This window comes from Lynx canadensis, chromosome A3 (assembly GCF_007474595.2).
Source record: "Lynx canadensis isolate LIC74 chromosome A3, mLynCan4.pri.v2, whole genome shotgun sequence".
Taxonomy (NCBI): Eukaryota; Metazoa; Chordata; class Mammalia; order Carnivora; family Felidae; genus Lynx; species Lynx canadensis.
Window position 1 is genome coordinate 117,004,405 of NC_044305.1, and position 25,723 is coordinate 117,030,127.

The following is a 25,723-nucleotide window of genomic DNA, read 5'->3' on the forward strand; positions in this document are numbered from 1 at the left end:
TTGAAACAAGTTGGGATGTTGCTGTTACCAGTCGACAGAAATGTTAGCCCCAAAGGAAGATGGAATTGAACTTTTAAGACAGGGCTAGGATATGCCAAACTCTGAGATCAAATACAAGCTTTAAGTCAAACACTGTGGATGCCATAAGAAACCTTCCCCCAAAAGAATCCATCCTGCTGCATGATTTGAAATGGCTTAGGATACTATCTTTTCCATCCTTAAGAAGCAGAAACCCTGAAATCTCATCTATGAAAAACAATCTGGGAGATACTACTAAGACTCTGTCAAGAGCACACTCGTCCTTAAAACCATAGCCAGTAAACTTGGCTTTGCTTGATTAAAAAACTTAAGTCTGTGATCAAACAGGAATGTAGTAGGCTGAATAATGACAGTGAAGATGGTAACTGATGGTGGTAATAATAACAGCAAGCATGTATTGAGGGCTTACTAGGTGCCAGACACTGTTCTAAGAGCTTTGCCTGTCTTGACTCACTTGATCTGGGCAATAGTCCTAGAAGATAAGACCTGTTATCACCTCTATTTTACAGACAAATAAACTGAGGCTTGGCGAAGTTAAGTAACTAACTTGCCTAAGGTTATATAGCTTTGCAGCTAGCAGTGTTTCCAAAACATCAGTGTGCTAAAAAACAAAAACAAAAACAAAAACAAAAAATCAGCGTGCTTACAGTTCCCTGGAAAGCTAGTTAAAATGAATATTCCCAACCCAAGACCAGAGATTTTGATTCAGAAGTGTGGGATAGGGCCTGGAAAAATACATTTCTAATAAACTCCCAACGCAAATTTACTGTAGGTGGCCTTTTGAGCATCCTTTGAAATAGTGGCCCAGGCTTAGAAAAATGAGAGGCTGGGAGTCAGCCTTTTCCAGTGTTTCTCCAGTCCTGGCCTTCCCCGTCTAGCTGAATAGTAGATCATTTGCCCAGCTGGGACTATATGTCCTTATAGTGAAAAAAGACTGTATCAGGCTGCCATTGCTTAATGAAAATAGCCTTTCAAAACATCCAACTTGATTCGTTCATTTTCCATATTTGACATTTAACCTTTCTGACTTTAATTTGATTTCTTAACAGATTTTCCTACCAGGAAGAGTATGTGTTGACCAACAGACATGGATTTCTAACTCTCACAGTTAATAAATAAATGGTGTTGTAATTTATTTTTTAATTTTACTTTCAAATTTTTATTTAAATTCCAGTTAGTTAACATACAGTGTAATATTAGTTTCAGGAGTAGAGTTCATCACTTACATATAATATCCAGTGCTCATCACAAGTGCCCTCCTTAATACTCATCACCCATCTAGCCCATCCCCCACCCACCTCCCTTCCATCAACCTTCTGTTTGTTCTCTATCATCTCATGGTTTGCTTCTCTCTCTCTCTCTCTCTCTCCCTCTCTCTTTCTTTGGTTGTACTTTTTTAATCGACCTATTATAACTCTAATTAATGTGAATCAATTCTCTCCTGAATGAATTGAGAATAATAGTTTATGAATCTGTAAACCTCAGGGCCAACATACCTTTTGAAGCCTTATTTATCCTTTCCTTAACACACACACATCACTGAGCTGGAAGATTCATTTTGAGACTGAGAATGTTGACACATCCAACTCTTCAAAAGGGTAAGTTTATCAAGTTTAACAAAACAATTCACAAAAAGTCATTCATATGGCTTTCATCTTGTAATTCCTCAGAAATCATTCATATACTCTTCTATCCTTGGCTTTTAAGCACGCATGACCTCTGAGATACTGAAGGGCATGGTGATGAATTTTCTACATCCTTGTCCTTTCGCTCTGCTCAAATGTCATTTTTCAGATTTGGAACACGTATCACCTGGGAAATCTGGAAAAGACACACAAATGAGCTTGGCCAGAGACAATACTGTGGAGACTGAACCAACCCATATTATACACCCACTTTTCCTTATGATATATTTTTAAAATAGAGCAAAAACATGAGGCAGTGTAAAGCAGTTATAGTTTCCATGGTCCCTCTCCATGAGGAAATCATCAAGGTATTTGCTCCTGCATACTTTCCACATCCTATGCTCTGGATAAGACTTATTGCCACCCGCCTCCTTGCTGGCCACACTCCAGCTCTACTACCTTTCTCTTCCCACACTCACCAAACTTGTTCCACCCCCTTTGTCCCTTACCTGTGATGTTCTTTACCCACTTCTTGCTATGATTGGCTCCTCTGTCTCTCAGGTCTCAGCTTTAACATGGCCCTTCAGAGAGGCCTTCACTGCTAACCCCTCTAAAGCAGTCACTATTACATTACTTGGTCTTATTCTCTGTACAGCACTTATCGGTTGTTGATATTTTTCTTGTTTATTTGTTTTTTTATAGTTTGTCTCCCTCAACTAGATGTAAGCCCCATTGGGTCAAGAATCTTCTATTAGATCATATTTTCACTTTTATATCCACAGTGCTCAAAACTATGCCTAACACAGGAGAGATGTTTTGGGAGGAAAAAAAGGAAGACAGTGGGGAGAGCCATGTCTGATCTGAGGCTGATTCTGATCGTCAGGGGTGTCCACTTGGCTATTTCTTTGCTTAAGAGTGAAATATTTTTATCTACTTCCTTTGGAAATAAATTAGAGATCTTAAAGATGTGTTGACTTTATTGTATAAGACTATTTAACAGATTTAAAAAAAACAGATGAGTTATCCTGAGAGTCTTCGCTGGATATTTGTCATCATTAGCTCAGTCTCAGTGGTTATTACAATATGAAATCAGAAAAAACTGCTTCGGTGCTTGAATTCAGGAGGTTAAGTTTCAAAGTATAATAAAAAGTTATACTAAAAGGCTTTCTTTCCCAAGAGCTCAAAGATACCTTGTTGGCAATCAATTGGGGAATAGTAAAGTATCTTCCCATATAAATAGGAAATGAGGGTGCCTTCTAAAAGTTAAATCAGTAAAACATATGGGGCGCCTGGGTGGCTCAGTTGGTTAAGCATTTGGTTTCGGCTCAGGTCATGATCTCTCTATTTGTGGGTTTGAGCCCTGCGTTGGGCTCTGTGCTGACACCTCAGAGCCTTGAGCCTGCTTCGGATTCTGTGTCTCCCTCTCTCTCTGCCCCTCCCCCATGCATGCTCTGTCTGTCTCTTTCTCAAAAATAAACATTAAATTTTTTTTAATTTAAATCAGTAATACACACACACACACACACACACACACACACACACACTCACAGATTATAAATTGGCTGAAGGAGTAAATGATAGGTAACCAGTGTGTAACTGGAGACTTTGGAAACACCTATAACTACAGCCAAGGTGACATGGGAATAATCTCAAGGATGGCAAGCACCACAATGTAACTGTTAATTTAAAAAGTATAAAGCTAATCACCTGTTTGGAGAAAGCCTGGATGAATAGAGATGGTGAGCAGAGATGCTATCAGCCAATCATGGAAAATCTAAGCCTAAGAAGCCAGAAGTTGAGAGTACCTTCCCAAATTCTGTTCAGGGGATAGGGGAAAAGGAGCCTTGGCCCAAGGACTTGAGCTCTCAGGTGTCTGTGGCAAATGATAAATCATCTACCTACCTCTCCTTATTCAGAGTTCATGCTCTAAGTACAAAATTTAAATGAGTTTGCTCCCTGTCCACAGGGATCTGCTGATATGAGGGTCCATCTGATAGCTGGTTGCATTTATCATTAAAATGGAATACACTTTATTTATTATTATTATTTTTTAAAGTAAGCTCCAGGCCCAATGTGGGTCTTGAACTCACAACCTTGAGATCAAGGGTCCTACGCTCTACCGACTGAGCCTGCCAGGCACCCCCAAAGTGGAATACACTTTAATTCTGGCTATACAGCAGTCTCTGTGAACTTGGATTAGTGTGAGTCTACCCCTCAGATAAAGTTTGAGTGCAGAGTGACTTATGTTGGCTCCCTACCGCATGGCAGAGAATGGACCAGAGTTTATACTGCCCGTGACAGGCTGGCTCTGAGAAGACAAGGGCTGACCTAAGCTCGGTTCTTTCTCTCAAATTCACCAGTGCTATAACTCATGTTCCGAGGAGATATTGAGTGACAGAAAGATGAGAGGCCAGGAGTGTATTCCAGCTGGACACATCCTCAAGAACTGCAAGGCTTTAGCAGAGGAGCCACAAGTGCCACATTCTGGTTCCTGGGGTGACAAACTTTTCCTGTAAAGGACCAGATAATGAACACATTAGACTTTGCTCATTGAGGAGACAAGTGAGCCCAGAAAGGGAACGTGGACTGGAGGGGCCAGACAAGAACTGTTGCCTCCTAGAACACTTGGGAGAACTAGGGTTACCAGAACTAAAGGCGGGGGTGGGTAAGAGCAAGATGAGGTTTTCTAGAGAAAACTAGGGAGAAAGTGCCCTTGGCCAGGAATGTGATGAGCTCAGGTAATTAATTGGTGGAAAATACCAAATCCAAGGGATCTCTGAGACATCTTATAAAGGTCTCAAAGCTACACACTCACCCTTTTGTGGATCTGTAACTGATTGGTTCTGCTGGGTTCCGTCAGTTCTCTACTATTTATCTGGGTAAAGGGATCTGCCCCCCCCCCAGCTTGGATAACACACCTCAATTGCACCCCAGTGAATGAATGGACATCATGTTGAAACACAATCCTCTAGCTACAATTGAATATCTATACTGCGTGCCTGGGTGGCTCAGTCGGTTAACCGTCCAACTCTTGATTTCAGCTTGGGTCATGAGATCGAACTCTATGTCAAGCTCTGCACTGGTGGCAATGAGCCTGCTTGGGATTCTCTCTCACCCTCTCTCTCTCTGCCCCTCCCCTGCTCATGCACACACTTTCTCCCTCTCTCTCAAACATAAGATAAACATTAAAAAAAAAAAACCACGATAGAATATCTGTTTCCTTGATGGGGAGGGGGGGGACAAGATTTAATTAACCAACTTTTCTGTTTGGGGTTAAGTATAGGGACAGTCTAAATATACTTTTTTCCATGATAGCTTTTTCATTGTATATTTTATTCTTGGGAACTTAAATCACTTTTTTTTTTTTAATTCTCTATGCTGTACTTTTTATCCCTGTGACTTATTCATTCCATAACTGGAAGCCTGTACCTCCTACTTCCTTTCACCCTTTTGCCCATTTCCCTACCCACCTCCCCTCTGGAATCTATAAATAAATTCTGCATTTAGAGCATGAAATCTGAGTAAGAAGAGGTAGGTAGGTGATTTATCAAATTCAGAATATGCAGATGAACATATAAGTGTAATTGACCAGAGGGTAAACCAGGATCACAGAGCATTTGGGGAGTTGGTGGCAGAAACGTAAATGGAACCTGGGTTCCGGGTTCTAATCTGTTGTCCCTCTACTGCCGTGATTCTCAAATGCTGCAATGGATAGGATGAGTGGAAGCAGATTTTCAAGCTATGTAGTTTGAAAAAACTCTTACCCCTCCTTACCCCCAGTTGACATCCAATGATCTACAATTCATCTTCTGTTGCTTTGGATCTTCTTGACACCTCTTCAAATAAAATTTAAAAAGCCGAACCAAACCAAAACAAACATGAGTTTTATAACTCAAGCTGGAGAATGGTTCTCCTTATTTAGAAGCAGCCAACAGAAGAGCTATAAAGAACAGAATGATTCCTGAATCAGCAAACCCCACAAGTTTGGATGATGCAAAACCAAGAGACTGTGGCTGGGATCAGTCTCATTCACTGGCAAGAAGCCGCCCGATAAATCACAAGATAGAACCATTTTAAGGCCTCTCTCTTCTAAAATAGGAGAGGGGAGTGTGTCAGACTTGTATTTATTCCGAAAGGAATGAAGACAAGTAAATTCGTTTAGAATTTCAATCTGTGGCAAGTAAGTAACTTGAATAAGATGACAAAACTATTCTCCACCAAATGAGGGTGAATTGAAGGTGCATTGCACCTGCAAAACATGCTCGTATCAACACCCCTCCTGCCAGGAGCAAAAGGTAACTGTGGGGCTTTAGGTAGGGTAATAACACCAGGAAAACTTTAAGAGGAACCTGGAAAACACTAGGGCTGATCCTGGCGTCAGCATTCTAGAAGTACTGTGGCTGTATCAGTATAGCTATTAAACACCTTATCTGAAATAATATGAAACCCGGAGTCATCAAGTAGAATCATGTACATTTTAGAGTTTGAATGGACCCTAGAGAAGTTATCCGGATGGAGAAACTGAATCCCTCCTCTGATCTCAAAGTATTCCCACTGAGTATCCCCAGTATCCCCACTGAATCCTCTAAACTGGGCTCCTTGACCACAGGGACTGTATTTTTTTTTTTTTCATCTTTGAATTCCTAATGCTTAGGAATTCAGTGTGTAGCACTTCATAAGTATTCAATAATGTTTGCTAAACCAATCAGAAGGAGCAAAAGTGTAAATCCTAGGGCGATAGGAAACACAAATAGAGAGGGAAAATCCTTCTCTGATCTCTTAGGCAACGGTGGGGCAAAATCACCCAAAAAAGAAACGATGATCTTGACCTCAGTGTGTGTCTTTTTTTAGGTGAACACCCCAAGTCACATTAGCATTTGCTAGACTGCCCAGAGCTATCACTTCTATCGTTGCTACTAACAATGTGGCTTGCTTATTTTATCTTATTCGAGTATTAGAATGAGTTCATTCACAATTAAGTCTCCTGCTTTAATTATGGCAAAGATAAAAATTGGGCAGACAAGTGATTTTCATTCAAGGATCTCAGACATGTTTCACTTTTGAAACCTGAGGTATTAAGGGAACATCAAAACAGCATTGTTGGAAGTTAAAAGTACAGGTTATCTCCTCGTGGAAAAAGATTAAATGTAATTCTATCTACTTAATGATTACAATGGTTCATCAGATTTGGTAACTGCTGGGAAACAATCATATCTTTTCTGTATCTAAATTATTTGGTTCTTTTCTCTGAAAAGACTGAAAATACTATGAACCCTTAATTTCAATGACACAAAGAATTGGGCATTGCATATTTATAAGTCAGCCACAGGACAAAGGGAAGCAATAAAGAATTAAATATTACATTCTCTTAAGAAGTATTTTTTATCAGTATTATGTAAATATCTTTGTGCTTTTCCATTTTCTCTTTGAAACCAAGTAACCCTATGACATTTCAAGCTGAAATAACTACACATGCAATTTTTATGTACAGGCTACGATGACTTTTTTTAGAACCAAGTGTAATTAACCACACATGGCATATTATTCATTGTCCTATGACCTTTGTTATTTAATTTCATACTCCGAAAATGTTTGTTTCTAAATTTAGTCAGGAAAATGAGGGACTGTCATGATTGCTGTGTTGGCTGTATAGTACTGTGGATTATACCTAGAAGGGTTTTCAAATGTGGAAGTTTAAAAAATATATATTGTTGGGGTGCCTGGGTGGCTCAGTTGGTTGATCGTCCCACTTCAGCTCAGGTCATGATCTCATGGTTCGTGGGTTTGAGTCCCACGTTGCACTCTGTGCTGACAGCTCAGAGCCTAGAGACTGCCTTGGGTTCTGTGTCTCCCTGTCTCTTTACCCCTCCCCTGCTCACACACTGTCTCTTTCTCTCTCTCTCAAAAATAAATAAACGTTAAAAAAAAAATATATATATATATGTATAAAATTTGCCTACTTTGGCATGTGAAAGGTTTAACAAAGTGGTAATTTGGATTTACAGAGAGACTCCCCATCCAAGGTCCAAAAAAAATTCTGAGTTGCAGGCACTGCAAAGGACAGTGCCTGGTGAGGTCAAAGAGAGGAGCCCGTCTATTGCTATAGGGGCCCAAAACCAGTGGCTGTTGATGTCCCTGAAACGCACCATTGCACTCTCTCACTGTCCCTCCTCTCACATTGCCTCCAGAGACCATGATGTGGCTGGTCTAGATCTGGAGTAAAGAAAAAAAATTTTTTTAAGTTGTACAATCCCTTCTTTCAAACAAAAACAAAGCCAAAGCCAAGAACACAACCTACACTAGATATCAGGCGACAATGAGCTGCTGTGGCTGATGTGTGTTTTGGGGAGTGGGGGTCAGACACAGCTCAATGGAACCAAGGGATGCATGGAATGGAATTTTGGAATTACTGCTCCAGTGTGCTGCCACCAGAAGTCAGGTCACCTTCCCTGCTCTATGTGGCCGCCACTGCCCAGGCCAGAGCCACATGTGTGGTGGGACAAGTTGTGCCTGTGTTTGGTGCCCAGACAAGGGAGCTGCGGAGGGCTAAAATCCAGGCCTGGCTCCCCTTGCCAAATTCAACTCCCTGGCTCAGGGCTGCTTCTGCAAGGAGGAAAGGGCTCTTTTCATGTTTCATTTGCCTGAAGGGGATTCGGTTTTCTTCCTAGCACAAAAGTCTTAGGAGCTGGCAAGGCCCAGGCCCAAGGCTGAGCATGTTCTAGAAAGAGCTTCTGATCCCACTCCTGTCTTGATCTTTCTGGCCTGTGTGTCCTTGGGGCTGTAGTACCCCCACTAGGGTGAGGAGTCCCCAGATCAGCACCAAAGAGGGGTATCTCCCTGAGAATCAAGTCCTGAGCAGGAGGCTATCTCTTAGTCCTGATTCCACACCCCCCCCCCCCGCCCCCGCCTCACCTCCACTGTGAAGTGGGGTGGGAGGCTCCTAATGGCCCCTGCCACCAGCACTGGGAAGCGTGAGTGAGTTCCTGCTTTTCCTCTCCCTCTTCCTCCCTTCTCGCCACTCCTTCACCCCAAAGGAAGAGTCATAAACCTTCCCCATCTCCAAGGTTGTGGGGGCATGTTTCATTTTCCCTCTCTGGTGAATTTTAAGTGTGCTCAAAGAATTATGACCACCCAGTGGAATTCCTGAAATTTTTATTTTTATTTTCGGAGAGAAAGGCATAGATTCAAGCGTTCCTTTGAAGTCCCCAATGCATCCTTTATATTTGCCTGGGTAACTTGGACCACTCAAGAAGCAGGCCAGGTCAGGGCACAGACAGAGGTCCACATACCCTATGTCCATACATTTAAAAGTTGTAAAGAAAGCTAAATGATGTTAAGTAAAAGGTGTCGTAGCTTTCTGTCTTGATAAATCAATGATGAAATCCGAAATGTTTACAAAGCTCTGGTCTTTAAAACAAACAAACAAACAGACAAAAAACAAAAAAACAAAGCTTTGGTCTTTGTATGATGAAAATTGGCAATATACCAAAGATGAGTACATTCAGTTATTTTGCACATGTTTGGATGAGCTAGCGACATTTTGTATGAGTAACAAAAGACATAAATAATTCACAAATCATTCACTTATTCTACATCTGTTTTATTTTCTTCATTTCAGCAAAACCATTAATTGTGCTGTTACATAAAGATTTTCATGTCATTTGTGTTCCATTGACAGTCATAACAGATGAAAAACAAAGTGCAATTGTTCTCAAAATGTTTAAAAATTCGAGTATACTTTTACCAAAGTGTAAATTAAAGTGAATGGAAATTTTGAAGTTGTAATTCCTTTGTATATTTTCAAAAGTTATTATTTTAAAATATTCATATTATCTATTAAAATTAAAAGGCAAAATAAAAATACATGAAAACAACCACATTTTAAGTAAAAATTGTTTAAATAGAGTTGAACTTAAAAAAAAATTTTTTTTAACGTTTATTTATTTTTGAGACAGAGAGAGACAGAGCATGAACGGGAGAGGGTCCGAGAGAGAGGGAGACACAGAATCTGAAACAGGCTCCAGGCTCTGAGCAGTCAGCACAGAGCCCGACGCGGGGCTCGAACTCACATACCGCGAGATCGTGACCTGAGCTGAAGTCGGACGCTTAACAGACTGAGCCACCCAGGCGCCCCTAGAGTTGAACTTTTCTTTTCTTTTCTTTTCTTTTCTTTTTCAACGTTTATTTATTTTTGAGACAGAGAGAGACAGAGCATGAACGGAGGAGGGTCCAAGAGAGAGGGAGACACAGAATCTGAAACAGGCTCCAGGCTCTGAGCCATCAGCCCAGAGCCTGACGCGGGGCTCGAACTCACGGACCTCAAGATCGTGACCTGGCTGAAGTCCGACGCTTAACCGACTGCGCCACCCAGGTGCCCCTAGAGTTGAACTTTTCAATTTAACTCTGAAGAGTTGTTAAATCTTACTAAATACATTTATATACATGTTAAATTATTGCCATCCTAGTGTTTAATACCCAGTTGTCAATATAAAGAATCAGCATTCTGTTTCATGCGTGCTACAGCTACATTTATATATTTATATTTGAGGAGTAATACGAACTGTTTGCTGTTGCAAAATGTCCTCAGTCCCTGTGTACAACTGTTGCGAGTACGATGTAATTCTCAAAGTACCACCAGGACTGTGAGATAAAGGGAAGCAAGAATAGGGATGCTCAGCATTGCTGGGTAATGATACTTCGTTATGCAAGAGTCTATTGCATTCATACTCTTTGAGAGAAAGGATTTGACAACTTAATTAATTTGTCTTTTCTTACCTAGGAGCTTCCACTGCTCAAATCTTTCCAAAGCAATTTTTATTTCTAAGATCACGAGCAACACAGCCCATGAACCTTCTTTTGTTTTGAAGACAGAGGGCAAGAGAGGTCCAGCAGTGTTTCTGGGAGTCCTGGATGGTGTTATCTCAAGAACAAATGTTTAGGGTCAGGGAGCTCCCTGGGCCAGTGTGGCGTGCTGGATCTCAAGGGCCAGAGGCACCCCTATTCCCCTATTCCTTCTAATCAATCTGGTGTGTGTGGGGTAGACATGCGGTACAAGTGAGGGGGCTCTGTTGTCTGGGTATCAGGATGGTGCTGTCTGGAGGGTTGGGAGAAAGCATCTTAAAAAATACTTCCAGCGTCAGAATTCAGAAGCAGATGAATTTATATGGTAGAGATCCTGCTATAACAAGCAAATTACAAATAACAGTTGTGCTCAAACTTTACTTCCCATTTTGGGGAGAGTAGTTCTTTTTTTTTCTTTTTCCTTATCTTTTCTCCTTCTTTTTTAACTTCTCTTCTCTTCCTTTCCCCTTTCCTTTTCATTCTCTCCTTTTCTTTTCTCTCTCCACTCAACTCCCCTCCCCCTCCCTCCACAACGCATTGCCAGCCTGAATCTAAACAGGTCTGGGATCTACCAATCAATTTGCATTCTGAGCTTTGTATCAGATTCCTTCCTTCCTTCCTTCCTTCCTCCCTCCCTCCCTCCCTCCCTCCCTCCCTCCTTCCTTTCTTCTTTTTAGTTACCAGTCTTATTGAGATATAATTCACATACTGTACACTTTATCCATTTCAAGTATACACATCAATTATTTCTGTACGTTCACAGAGTTGTGCAACCATCATCGCAATCAACTTTAGGACATTTTCATTATCCCAAAAGAAAACTCCATTGCCACTTGTAGACACTCCTTATTTCCCCCCTCTTTTCCCTTCACTCCTTGACCCCAGACAATCACTAATCTACTTTTGTCTTTATAGATTTGCCTATTATAGCCATTTCGTATAATTGGCATCTTACCATATATGATCTTTGTGACTAGCTTCTTTCACTTATAATGTTTTCAAGGTCCACCCATGTTATAGCAGCTGTCAGTCAGGATTTCATTCCTTTTTGTTGTTGAATAATATTCCATTGTATGGATAGACCATATTTTATTTGTCCATTCATCAGTTGATGGACATTTGAATTGTTTCCACTTTTTGGCTATGATGGGTCAGACTGCTACGAACATTTGCATACAAGTTTTTTGTGTGGACATAAATTTTCATTTCTCTTTGGTGTGTACCTAGGAGTGGAATTGCTGGGTCATATGGTGACTCTATGTTTAACTTTTGAGGAATTGCCAGACTGTTTTCCAAAGAGGCTGCACCATTTTACATTCCCACTGGCCATGCATGAAGGTTCCAAGTTCTCCATGTCCTTGCTAACATTTTTTACTGCCTGTCTTTTTTAGGATTTTGGCCATCCTAGTTGGTGGAAAGTGGTATCTCAATGTGACTTTGATTTATATTTCTCTAATGGCTAATGACATTGATAGTTCTTTTTAAGTGGCTTTTCCTGATGAGAAAGAACGGAAGTCTTTGTGAACACCATCACTCAGTGCCTTGCTCATGGTAGTTAGATAGAAATCAGCTCATAGGACAAATGTGTTAGAAGGGACCTTCAACCCAGGGCAGGCTCCTGCTTTACAACACAGCTCACCTGCTGTGCTGAATGTTTACTACTTCCACTGTCAGAAAGTCCTGATCTTTAATGAGAACTGCTTTTTTTAAATCTGAAACTGAGTCACTGAGAACTATTTTTCTTAAATCTGAAACTGAGTCACTGAGACTTAGTCACTGAGTCTAGCTTTGCTCTCTGAAGCAAGGCAAGCTTTTGTCTTCATCCCAGCACCCTTCTCCTTTACTGGACTAAATCCCTCTACGTATTTGTAAGGACAAGTGTCTGCAGTCCACTAAGTTGTTACCTTGTTTCCTTTCCCTTTTGAGTTAATGAATGCAGCCTGAGGCTGGGATGCAGACTAGGCCACATTGCCAGGCTGTAGCAACTCAGCAAGTGTTCTCCAGGAAAGTCCCACAGGTCAGAGGGTACAGACCACATGGGAAGAGGATGCATAAGAGACCTGAAGAGACCTGAGAAATCACCTTGCTTTGTTTTTAGTTACTGTATTGTTTTTGAAATTCCAAATTATTTCAAAAGAGGGTATGTGGATTTTATGTTTACTGAAAGAGAACAAATGTTAAGAAGGTATTCGAATGCAGTCTATAAAAACAGAGGCTTGGCCATCCTCTAAGGCTAAGAAAGACACGGTTAGCTCATTTCCCTCAACCTGGCACACTTTGAAAAGGCACCTGCCGTTGCCGTGTGTGTGTGTGTGTGTGTGTGTGTGTGTGTCAGGCTGGGCTTGGGCCTGTGCCTGTGTGCATGTGAGCACCGGTCCACCCGTCTCCTCCACCCCTCCGTGAACCTGAAGCTCCCGCTCCACTTCCTGTCCAGTTCTATGTTCTCCCTTGTCAGACCTCTTGCGAGGGTTCTCTGTCCTCCTTCTCCTCAAACTCTGGAACTCTGTGGACAAAATGTTTTCATTTCTCCCATCTCATACTTCCAAACCCCCACACATCCTCATCCACACTGATCACCGCCTCCTGAAAACACTTGTCCCATACCCTCCCCACCCCATTCCCTCTTTCTTAGGGAGACCCCATCTTTCTCTTGCTCTCTGCCACCACCTTTGGAGTCTGCACTGCTGTGCAGGCCTCTCCTCTCCTCTCTTCAGGTTCTAGTCTCTTACTACTCTATGCCATGGCTGCCACACTGATTTTCTTGAATCACAGACCCTCCCTCCCCACCCCTCCAGCTTGGAACGGAATTAGAGGCTTTTTATAATCTGACCTTACCTTTGGCAGGGGCATTCCTTGACATGGTTCCAGCCCAGCGACCTAGCAGCTACAAGTGGCCTTCATGTGTGGGTGACTAGACCCTAGGAATGGCTCAGCAAATTCCTTCCTTTTCCTGGAATGCGCAGAGCTAATGCTCTGCTCATAGCCTTTGCATTGGGCTGTTCCCTGTGGCTGGAGAACACCTTTCCAGGTATTTTCTCCTGGGCTCACTCCTTCCATTGCTCAGATCTCAGCCCACGGCACAATTCCTCTGAGCCCCTTCCCTGACAGCCCTCCAATGCAGCTCAGTGGCAGAGGATTTCTGTTCTCTTTGTTATCTGCTTTGTTCACTGCTGTCTTCCTAGCACCTATAACAGTGCTGGCATGTGGCAGGCAGCAGATACATACCTGCTCAATTACTGGAACAAAGCAGCTTCTACAAAAAGTACTGGGTTGCGTAAGTTCTGCCATTCTGTGGGCTAGAAAAGAATGGAGGAATGAACAAAGAAAGGAGGAGCAGACAAGAGAAGAGGGGATACGAGCTCTTTCGGGGAAAGGGACAAATATAGATAGCTAGAGACAAAATAGGGCACAGGGTTTGAGACCTGTTTTCCACTCTCCCTGATGTGGAAAATAATCTCTGTTGTGATTAAAGCCAAATCCAGGTTTCACTTGCAGAAAAGGACATTTCTGAAAACACCAGAAAAGGAGACAATCTCTCCCCCATCCCTCCAGCCACTCCTCCTCAGTTTCCAGGTTTCACCATCAAAATAAAAAATGGGCAGGTGGGTGTCAATTCCCACTGCCTAGTTATTTGGTGATTCCCTAGTTAAAAATATCAACAAAAATGGGATCCAGATTCAAAGGACACAAATTGTCTAACTTGTCTGAAAATTTTAAAAGCAGTTTCTTCTGAAGTGACATTACTTCCTAAGACTTTTGGCCACTCACTGAAGTACTTTTGTTCACGACTGAGCGAAGTACCTGTCACTGTAGAAACTGACAATGTATAAAGGATGTTCCCAACTCAGAACCCCATTGTGCAACTTTTCTTGATCTTTTTTTTGTCAAACTGGATCTTCTGCTTCCTTTGCCAACTGAAATCAAATGGATGTGTTAGGTCATGGCATTAATATGAAATAGTTTCCACGCTTGTTTGTCTTTCTCCTTTCTTACCGCCTTTGTATTACATGTAACAAGTCAGATTGTAATTATGAAAGTGAGGAACTCAAGCAGCTTGCTAGCACACAGGCTGAGCAATGCTGCCTGTCTTGTTTAGGACTCTCGGTGAGAGCCAAAGGGTGTTGGTCACATGATTGTTTAGGATGTGCAACCAACCAAGGCTAAAATGACATCACCGGAGTGAATTACTCTGGGGCTTTGCAAATCTGCAATGGAAGATTTGCCCCGGGAAAATGAAACCATCAGCTCTTTTTACTCCTCCCATCCCCCCTTATGGATGTAGTATTCTTTTTCTAGTGGCTTTCATTTTATGCTGAAGAGGAACTTGGTCCGGTTTTTCTTTCTGGTACCTAAAAGTGTCACAGAAACTAAGGCTTTGTGGATGTGCAATCATTGCCACTTCAAATGTTTTAGTTTTTCTTTCTTAATGTAATTATCCAATGCTTTAGACCTCTGTACGTGCTACGTTTTCCCACATCTCTGGATTTTGGTGTGGGATGTTTCCTCTGTCTCGCGTGCCCCTCTCCCTGGCTTTGTCCCCTTGTCTATCTAGTGAACTCCTACTCAACCTTTAAGACCATTTCAAGTGACTCCTCCTATGTGAATTTTCTTTATTTGTTTTTATTTTTATTTTATTTTATTTTATTTTATTTTATTTTATTTTATTTTATTTTATAGTAATCTCTACATCCAACGTGGGGCTTGAACTCACAACCCCGAGATTAAGAGTCACCTGCTCCACTGACTGAGCCAGCCAGGCACCCTTCCTTCTATGTGAATTTTAAATATATATATTTAGAGTTGTTACATATCCCTGATGAATTAAGACTTTTACCAAAATTTAGTGACTCGCTTTATCTCTAATCCTTTTTTGCCTTAAGCTCATTTGTCTGATATTACTAATAGCCACATTGGCTTTTTTTGGTTAGTATTTGCCAGCTCTGTCTTTTTACATTACTTCTACTTTCTGTCCTTCTGCATCCTTAGAACTCAGCAAGTCTCTTATGAAAAGTATATCAGGATTTATAATATTTTTCAATCTAATATTTTCTGTATTTTTAATAGGACAGTTTTATCCATTTACATTTACTGTGATTACTGATAATTGATTACTTGGATTTATTGCTATAATCTCATATTTTGTGCTTTCTATTTGTACTGCTTTTTCTCTGCTTCCTGCTCTCCCACTTTTTCTGACGTTGTAATAAACTTCAACTTTGTGATTCTTTCCTTTTTGTAAACAGGCTGGATGTTCTCCTTGTATGGGAGGATTGAACTAGCAGGTTTCTGCCTTCCTGTTTCTTAGAACTTCTTCTTTTAACTAGGTAAATGAGAAAATTCTAAAGGATATTTATGACTACTCATTGTATTATCAAAAAAGAAGAATAGCTAAGAGAAGACTTGGAGACAAACTTTATTTGTTAAGAATTCTCAGTGAGGACTAAAACACTTTAACAGCCAAGTAGCTGGTTCTCAAAATGATGAATCAGCATAGAGTGTAACGCTGGATACAGAAAAATGGAATTTGTGTAATGTCTCTGCTTCCACTGTGAGGATGGTAGCTAAGGGGAGGTCCTTGAGAGTGTGATGTGTCTGTGCTATATGCTGCTTGACTGCATGGAGAAACAGTTTTCCCATGATTTGTCTTTGTTGAATCTACTGCAACCCCCCCTCCCCCATTCATTCAGTGTGCCAGAATAGTATTTGGCCTCCCCTTGACTTGAAATCCATCATAAACAAAAAGAAAAGGGAGTCATTAAATTGTGTGACAGGACTCAGTTATAACTGGGTTGCTTAGTGATCCAGCATATGTTTATATCACTTTTTAAGATTATCATTTAAATATAAATATGTATTTTTAACATACTTACAGCAAGTTTTGCTTTGTGGTATCTTTCTTTGGATTTTTTTTTTTTTCTGGAAAAACAAGTACAGCATAGCAGTGAATAGCCTGAAATCTAGGGTCTGAATCCTGATTCTTCTTCCACGAACTAGCCATGTGATCTAAGGCAAGTTACTTGATCATGCTAACCCTCAGTTTCCTCATATTCCCTGTGAGGCCAATATTAAATCTACACACAGGGTTGTTGTGAGAATTTGATAAATTAAAACATAGTAAATTATAAGGCCTTTGGCATAAAGTGAATACTAAAATATGATAGCTGTTATTATTATTACTTTTTTTACATAAATGAGGACTTTTTGGAGTCATTCCTTCTTCAACCCCTTGTCCTTTAACATGAAATAATGGAATAATATGTTGGGTTATTGGGTTGGAGCTGGAACTAGGGGATGATTGATTTTTTTTACTTCAGGGACTTAATAGGTTGAGTGTGGTAGAAATCCTTTTGAAGTTTAAGACACTCTAAAGGAGATCAAGAGTGTGACTTCTATCCTCATATGTACTATCCTGAGCCAACAGATATCAGGGATGTTGGTAAACTCTGTTTCAACAGATGTGTCCTCCTTGATGACACTATGGCATGACTTTATGCCCTCAAATCTTGATTTCCTCTCCAAACCCACTTAGAAAACCATCAGATACCACATTGCCACCAAACTTCTCATTCTCAGGAACCCCTGTTTCAAGGGTGAGAGGGAGTCCTGTCCTAGCATGCTGAGTTAGAATTGGGAATTCATTTTCCTATGACACGTGATCATTTGTAGGTGACGTGTACTATCAGACTCGTGCTATTAATAATGGGTAAAAGAAAAAAAAAAGATCTTCAGGACCTACCTGAGATTCTAACCTCTTTAAATAGCATGCTTCCCTATGGCAAATGTATTTTCAGTTCCAAATAACTGATTTACAAATAAAATATAGAAACATCCACTGTTAGGAAAATGGGGCTGCAATCTTGCACATCTTTAGTACAGGAAAAGGAAGGAAAATTCTGTAGGCCACCCAAAATGTAGGAACAATTGAACATTGTGCATTTTTCTAAACTGGAATTTAGACAGGACAGTAGATGAGCAGTTTCTTGCAAAGAACAACTGTGGCTCCTTAGTGACCACCAGTGATGGGGACATTGAATTAGGTTTGATCTCATAGCCACCCATTGTGCCCTCCTGTATCTGGATGACTCATTATTCTTTCGAGAGTCTTCCTCAGAGAGGACCACCTTCCTTTCCCAGGCTTTCTGGAAGTTTCTGAGATTTCCTGGGGTGGGGTGGTGTCTCTATGTCTATACTTCTTCCCCCAAAATTGGCCTGACTCTAAGCAGTTCCCAAAACAATCCTTGTAAGATCATTCCGTGTCCTCCTGTCACTCTTATCTCTGGTGTTTGACTGCGCTGGGTGTGGATCTCTCAACCATCAGTCAGTTAACAGGTAGATGCCAAAAGTCTACTATTGCCCAGGATTCCTCTACTCTCTGTGAGAGTACAGAAAAGAAAAAGACAGGATCTCTGCTCTTAAGAAACTCACAAACTAATTCAGGAAGCAGAATATCCTAGATCTTAAAACACAAGATTCAAATCAGCCAGCCTCGATCTGAGTCTCAGGTCTACCATTTCATAGCTGTGTATTTAGGGTCTCCGCTTTTTCATCTGCAAAATGATGATAAAAGTGGTTATCCCATAGTATTGTCATGAGAGTTGTGTTGCAAGATAAAGCACTTAGCAATGCCTGCACATAGTAAGTACTCAATAAATGTTATCATTATTCAGAACGTCCAAGATGGGGTATAGACTGGTCTGAGCAATGTAGGAACCTAATAGCACTTTCCTCAGTGCCCTTCTTACTCTTCCCAGACCCGGGAGAGGAGGTATTGCCTTGTCGGTCACAGAAATGGATGGGGTTGGACTGGTGGGAAAGGGGCCTTGGGGGCACAGTGAGGAGCTGTTGTTGACTTCCTGGCGAAGGCGATCTGCCTGTCTTGGCTCAGTTCTGTGCTGGGCGTCTTGCTGGGCTTGGAAACCAAACAGGTGGAACTTCCTCTACCTTTGAAGAATTTGCCAGTCCGGTGTGGATCCAGGACATACATACAAGATGCAGATTTAACACAATAATGAAGCAGCATCTTAATTAACAAGAACAAAATGATATGGTACCTACAATAAATGTTTAAGGCAAGAAATGCTTACTGATGAGTCTAAATTCTGGACTTACAGGTAAAATTTTCTGAGCATGTTAATATCACCCAAAGCTCTGTGGAAAGCACAGCAGAGACACCCTTTTCTTCCTGCCCTCCACCCCCAGAATCTTGCCTCTTTGTTCCCTGTGTCTGTTCCTGCCCCCAAACTATGGTCTGGACCGGCCGTGAAATACAATTCTGAATCTTGCCCATGGGTTTTGGTGATTTGGGATAAAAGGCCACAGTGATCTGCTAGGGGACCCGAGTGTATGTTTACACTTTGAAAGCAGGGACTGGTGGAGTGATGAATGGTGAACACTCCCTTTCAAGGAGTACCGTTGACTTTAGTGACTGCTAACTCCAGTCTTTGCAGAGGATAATGTTTACTTTGCAGGCTTAAGGACAGGGCTGGCTTCCTGGGAGTGTTGAAACAAAGAGACTCAGACAGAGGCGTCCATGGACCTCCTTGTTAGTAAATCTGCTCCAACCAGCACCGTGAAGGTAGTTCCACTGAGTTTAGGATTTGGTTGTGAGACAGAACTCTTTTCTGAAGATTTTTAGCCAAATACCTGCGTGATTTTGCCTCCCGGAGAAATGGGTGTGTTCAGCAGCAACCATATCTCCTGGACTCATTCTCTTAGTTGTTTATGAGACTGTGAGAAGAAAGTCAAAACAAAATATAAAACATGGTTGTGGGGTGTCTGGATGGCTCAGGCGGTTAGGTGTCTGACTCTTGGTTTTAGTTCAGGTCATGATCTCATGGTTCGTGGGTTTGAGCCCAAGGTTGGGCTCTGAGCTGATAGTGTGGAGCCCGCCTGGGATTCTCTCTCTCCCTCTCTCTCTCTGCACCTCCCCTGCTCATGCTCTTCCTCTCTCTCTCTCTCTCTCTCAAAAAAAAAAACAAAAAAAACCAAAAAAAAAAACCAACCACCATGGTCATGACTCTATAGTAGTTAAAAATATCCTTATGGAATTTGAAGGCATCACAGAAGTCATCTGTAGATGGGAAAAGCCAAAGCCCAGAGAAGGGAAGTGTCTTCTTCAAGGTCACACAGCAAAGGAGTCAAGAGCAAAGCCTGAAACCCAGGTTCTCAGCCGATGGTTCTCTTCTCTTTTCATTATTCTCCTTCTGTTGACAACCAGGGAGAGTTCTTTTCTCCTTTTGTCAGACTGTTCTTCCTTCCTAAGCCCCCCAAAAAACCAAGATGATCCAGGAAATCCTAACTCACTTCCAAAGACACTTTGTTGTCTCTTGGCCATGCTGTGCAGCTTGCTGTTTCAATTAAGTTTTTCAACATTTCACATGAAATTATGCAAATTACCACTGACTTTAAATAAATCAGAGTTTATTCAGGGTTTATAAATATGGACAATCTCGCTTTCCTCTTATTTCTCTTTTCCCTGGATTTATTCCCTACACTCGCCTCCGTTAAGATGCTTTCTTTTTTTAAGGCTTTACTTGGGATACATATTTTAACAGCTTTCTTCTATCCCAATCTTTATATTACCATCGTTAATAATGACCAATGTTATAATGATTTATATTTTGTAGAATTTTTTAGTATATTAATTTGCAGTATAACTCTTAACTTTTCTAATGAGGAGGAGGGTGCAGATAGGACTAGGTAGAGAGACTTTGAAAATGTGGGCAGGGTGTTTGTGAATGTCTGGGCAGTGGAATATTTTTGCGGCCTGGTGGGTGTTTTGAACTCTCTGGAAACTAACAAGCTAGCTCCACACATACACTTGATGGAAGTCCTCCAGGCTTCGGATAACACAGGAGCCTTTCAGAAGTCTGACCCAAGTCCAAGTCAAATTACAGCCCAGTGTACTTGGGCAAATGGGAGGCAGAGCAGATCAGAGGAAATGACACTGGTCCGGGACCCCACCCCCTCCCCCACAGAGCCAGGTGCTGGTTCTACCACTAGCACTAGTTTCCTGGTCTATGAAAAGGGATAATAATAGTTCTCACCTCACGAAGTTCCTTTGACAATAAAAATATAATAATGTATGCAAAATGCTGAGCCCAACACCTGGCACATAAGAAACATTTATTTGTATGACGTGTCAATAGGTTTCTGGGCAACTAACAGTCAACTAGAGAAGGCTTCCACTTGGGCAGTGAGGCACCAGGCCTACAGCTAAAGGCTTGGAAGTTAGCTGGGTTTAGACTTCAGCTCCAGAGTATTCCAGCTGTGTTGTCCTGGATAAGTTACCTCACTTCTTTGGGCCTCACGACCCATCTCATGGCATTCCTGCCTGGATTAGTGATGAGCCCATGTGAAGCTGCTGCCTTAGTGCCTTGCACATGGTAGATGTTCAGTAAATGGCAGTTATTGTTCTAGGTTCTATTGTTCTGAGAGAAAGGGGCCATAAGAAACAGGAAGGTGTGAGGCAGATAAGAGAGTTGTTAAACTGAGAGTGGGGGAGGAGTTCGAAGAAACTAGGAGAGCAAGATTAACCTCTTTGGAGCTTATATTAGTCTCCTGGGCTGCTGTAACAAATTACCATGAAGTTGGTGGCTTCGAACAGTTGAAGTTTATTCGTCCACGGTTCTGGAAGCCAGAAGTCCGAAATCAGTGTCCCTGGGCTGAAATCACAGTGTAGGCTACAGAGGCTCTAGGGGACAATCCTTCCTTGCCTCTTCCAGCTTCTGCGCCCCTGACATTCCTTGCTTTGTGGCTGCATCACTCCAATCTTTGCCTCTGGCTTCACATGGCCGATCTCTCTTTCTGTGTGTGTGTGTGTGTGTGTGTGTGTGTGTGTGTGAGAAATCTCCCTCTGTTTCTCTCTCACAGGAACACTGCAGGGGCACTTGGGGCCCACCTGGAGAATCCAGGGTCATCTCCCCATCTCTAGAGCCTTAATTTAAGCACACCTGCAAAGACCCTTCTTTTTCTTAGAAGGTAACCTTACGCTCTAGGGATTATTCTGCCTCCACGGAGCCTAACACACCAGTGGCTGGGCGAAGATCCCAGCTTGCCTTTCTTTGGAGTGAGGTGGCAGGGACAGGAGTGTGATGAGGAGGGGAGGAGAGCTGCCACCAGGGCAGAGGCAAGACAAAGCAGGGCAGAGCAGGGGTGTGGGAGAGGCTGGTGGGGATCACATGGCCACGGGCAGGCTGACATCAGCGAAGCCATGGGGCAGAGTGGAGCTCCGCACCAGCATCTGGGCAGGGGCATGTTAATGGCCTCCAGGAAAAGGCATGAGTCACTTGGACACCTGGCCAGGAGAAGGAGGAGGCCAAGGCTTGCCTGATTGCACTGGTGGGTTCAGAGCCATGGTGGACTGCATTGGGAGCCTCAGACCGAGGGCCCTTGCCCAACCTCCCTCTACTGAGTCCAGCTGGGCCACACTGACTAGGACACAGTCCCTGTCCTTAATGAGCTCACAGCCTGTGCAGGAGGCAGGCATATTCAAAGTGCTCTATTAGTAAAGCATACCTATCTATATGGATCTGAGGGAATGTGTATAAAAAGAACACTGGGGCATCTGGGTGGCTCAGCTGGTTAAGCGTCCTACTCTTGGTTTGGGCTCAGGTCATGATATCACAGTTCATATAATTGACCCCGCATCAGGCTCTGGGCCGACAGTGTCGAGCCTGCTTGGGATTCTTTCTCTCTCCCTTTCTCAAAATAAATAAATAAAAATTAAAAAAAAAAAAAAAAAAGAACGCTATTCTACTTGGGGCCAGAGAGTGGTGGATCTAGAAAGTTTCAAAGAGGTGAGACATTTCAGATGGATCTTAAAGTTCAAGAAGGAGTCTTCTAGGCAGAGGTGGACAAAGTCCAGCAGGGTGATAAGGAGGCACAGGGCAGTTGTGGAAACCAGTCGTGACTTGGCGTGTCTCCAGATTTCACCTTGCTATAAGACAAGTGGCTCCTTCTGTACATCTAATCAGGCCATCGAACATTGCCGGGGTTTTATAATCACTGTGGAGCTGAAATATAAAAAAAAAGCCCTGAAATTACAGTGAGAAGACACAAGCTCAAATCGTGGCTTTGCCATTGACTCGTTGACTGACCTTGGGCAAACCACAAACACTCTCTGAGCCCCATCGTCCTCTCTATAAAACGAGGGCGGTAATATCTTCCTCAGGGGATCATTTCGGGAGTAAGTACAATAATGTAAGGGAAATAGTCTGAAAATCAAATACATGTCAGTTTCCTTCCCTCCTGAGAAGTAAGGCAGTTAAGTCTGACAGATCATCACTGGGGCAAGTGTTCTTCCTGGTTGGGCTGTGACAATGAGGTTACTTAATACCTTTATGGGCATCACAGGCATCCTACCTTAACCATAAACTCAGGCTGGTTTTCTCAATGGTCATTTTTCCCTCATTCTTGCCTTTACCCATGCTCACAGGAAAACACTGGGAGGGATTCTGCTTCACATTCATCCCTCTCAGTGTTGCTGATTTGAGACTGTTCACTCCTTTTTCTTTTTAAACATTTATTCATTTTTCAGAGACAGAGAGAGACAGAGTGTGAGTCGGGGAGGGGTAGGAGAGAGGGAGACAGAATCTGAAGCAGGCTCCAGGCTCTGAGCTGTCAGCACAGAGCTCGACTTGGGGCTCAAACCCATGGACTGCAAGATCGTGACCTGAGCTGAAATTGGACACTTAACTGACTGAGCCACCCAGATGCTCTGAGACTGTTCACTCCTAAAAAGAAGGGGGTCTCTCAGTCATAGTGGCATTAATAAAAAATACACACATACACTCTTGACCTCAAGGATCAACTATCACACTCTGTCATCCTGACTTTCTGGAAGCAGGGCCAGTGCCCTCCACCATGGCTCCCTTGACCACTCCCATCATGCTTCTGACAGCTCAGTTCCAAGAGCGACACCATTATAAGGTCTGTAGGGGTTTCCTCAGGAGAGTAGCTAAGAGCATGGGATTTGGGACAAGAGATAGTCTGGGTTTAAGTCTTTGCTCTGCCCTTGAACCTGGAAGCCTCAGTGTCTTCTTCCACAAAGTGCGATACTGATAGAAATACTGACAGGAATGTCTTAAGGATTAAATAAGATATTGTAAATTACTCAGCACAGTGTAGGGCTACTATTAACTAGGCTGGAAGGGAAGGGTTAGGAACAGAAAGAAGGAAAAGTTGTATAGAAACCCAGGCCTAAAATGTCCAGCAACTGAAGAATGGATGGAGAAGATGTGGTTTATATACACGATGGACTACTACTTGGCAATGAGAAAGAATGAAATCTGGCCATTTGCAGCAACATGGATGGAACTGGAGGGTATTATGCTAAGTGAAATAAGCCAGGCAGAGAAAGACAGACACCATATGTTTTTACTCATGTGGATCTTGAGAAACTTAACAGAAGACCATGGGGGAGGGGAAGCGCGGAAAAAAGTTACAGAGAGGGAGGGGGGCAAACCATAAGAGACCTTTAAGGACTGAGAACAAACTAAGAGTAGATGGGGGGGTGGGGGAGACGGGAAAGTGGGTGGTGGGTAGGGAGGAGGGCACTTGTTGGGATGAGCATTGGTTGTTGTACGGAAACCAATTTGACAATAAATTATATTTAAAAAAACATAGTTTGTTCATCTGAAAAAATAGACATCACATCATTAATATTATTTACTTTGTTGTAATTTTTATTTGACCCCATTTTTATTACATCAAATTAATCAGTAAACCTATGCTGTATAAAGTCTTAGAAAAACAAAAAATCAAAAAAGAAACCCAGGAAGAGCCGGGATGGTTAAACAGTGCTTCCCGTTGTCCCATGATTTCCTGTGATTGGGGCAGAGGGGCAGCAAATCCAGTGAGCTGTGATCTTCTGGGAAGGCAGTGCACAAGAGCCTCCTCCCAGAGCCATTTTTTCCAGTGACCCAAGCGGAGCCTGATATTCTAGCTCCCAGAAAGTCATTCTCTTGACAAAGGGGTTAAATCTCTAGGCATCATCTGCTACATCAGAGAAGTAACAAATGAAGTCATTAACATTGTAGCTCAAAATATTTAACATCTTCCTGGAACCTGAAGGAAGGAAGCAGAGGGCAGGAAAACTTTGACAGGGGAGGTATAGTGGATGGAAAGATGACCTCCAAAAGGTAGGCCACATCCAGAACCTGTGAATACGACTGACTTCACTTTGAAAAGGAGTCCCTGCAAATGTAATCAAGTCAAGGATCTAGAGATGAGACCACCCTGGATTATTTGAGGGGGCTCTGAGTCCAAGAAGTGTCCTTTAAGAGATATGCACAGAAGAAGAAAGAGGGAACACCCTGTGAAAATGAAGATATGCCTGCCTCCTGCACTAGGATAAGCTCATCAAGGACAGGGACTGTGTCCTAGTCAGTGTGGCCCAGCTGGACTCAGTAGAGGGAGGTTGGGCAAGGGCCCTCGGTCAAGCGGCCTTGGCCTCCTCCTTCTCCTGGCCGGGTGTCCAAGTGACTCATGCCTTTTCCTGGAGGCCATTAACATGCCCCTGCCCAGATGCTGGTGCGGAGCTCCACTCTGCCCCATGGCTTCGCTGATGTCAGCCTGCCCGTGGCCATGTGATCCCCACCAGCCTCTCCCACACCCCTGCTCTGCCCTGCTTTGTCTTGCCTCTGCCCTGGTGGCAGCTCTCCTCCCTTCCTCATCACACTCCTGTCCCTGCCACCTCACTCCAAAGAAAGGCAAGCTGGGATCTTCGCCCAGCCACTGGTGTGTTAGGCTCCGTGGAGGCAGAATAATCCCTAGAGCGTAAGGTTACCTTCTAAGAAAAAGAAGGGTCTTTGCAGGTGTGCTTAAATTAAGGCTCTAGAGATGGGGAGATGACCCTGGATTCTCCAGGTGGGCCCCAAGTGCCCCTGCAGTGTTCCTGTGAGAGAGAAGCAGAGGGAGATTTCACACACACACACACACACACACACACACACACACACACAGAAAGAGAGATCGGCCATGTGAAGCCAGAGGCAAAGATTGGAGTGATGCAGCCACAGAGCAAGGAATGTCAGGGGCGCAGAAGCTGGAAGAGGCAAGGAAGGATTGTCCTCTAGAGCCTCTGTAGCCTACACTGTGATTTCAGCCCAGGGACACTGATTTCGGACTTCTGGCTTCCAGAACCGTGGACGAATAAACTTCAACTGTGTGAAGCCACCAAATACCTTGAAATTCATTATGGTAACTGCAGGAAACTA

At 42.7% G+C, this 25,723-nt stretch overlaps 1 long non-coding RNA gene across 1 annotated transcript; it reads left to right on the plus strand.

The window, feature by feature from the left end:
* Positions 1-306: 306 nt before the first annotated feature.
* LOC115509765 lies at positions 307-23,811 on the plus strand. Its single transcript, XR_003967486.1, has 4 exons — positions 307-317; positions 6,129-6,134; positions 22,712-22,718; positions 23,704-23,811. It is a non-coding gene; the product is annotated as an uncharacterized LOC115509765 (long non-coding RNA).
* The last annotated feature ends 1,912 nt before the right edge of the window (positions 23,812-25,723 follow it).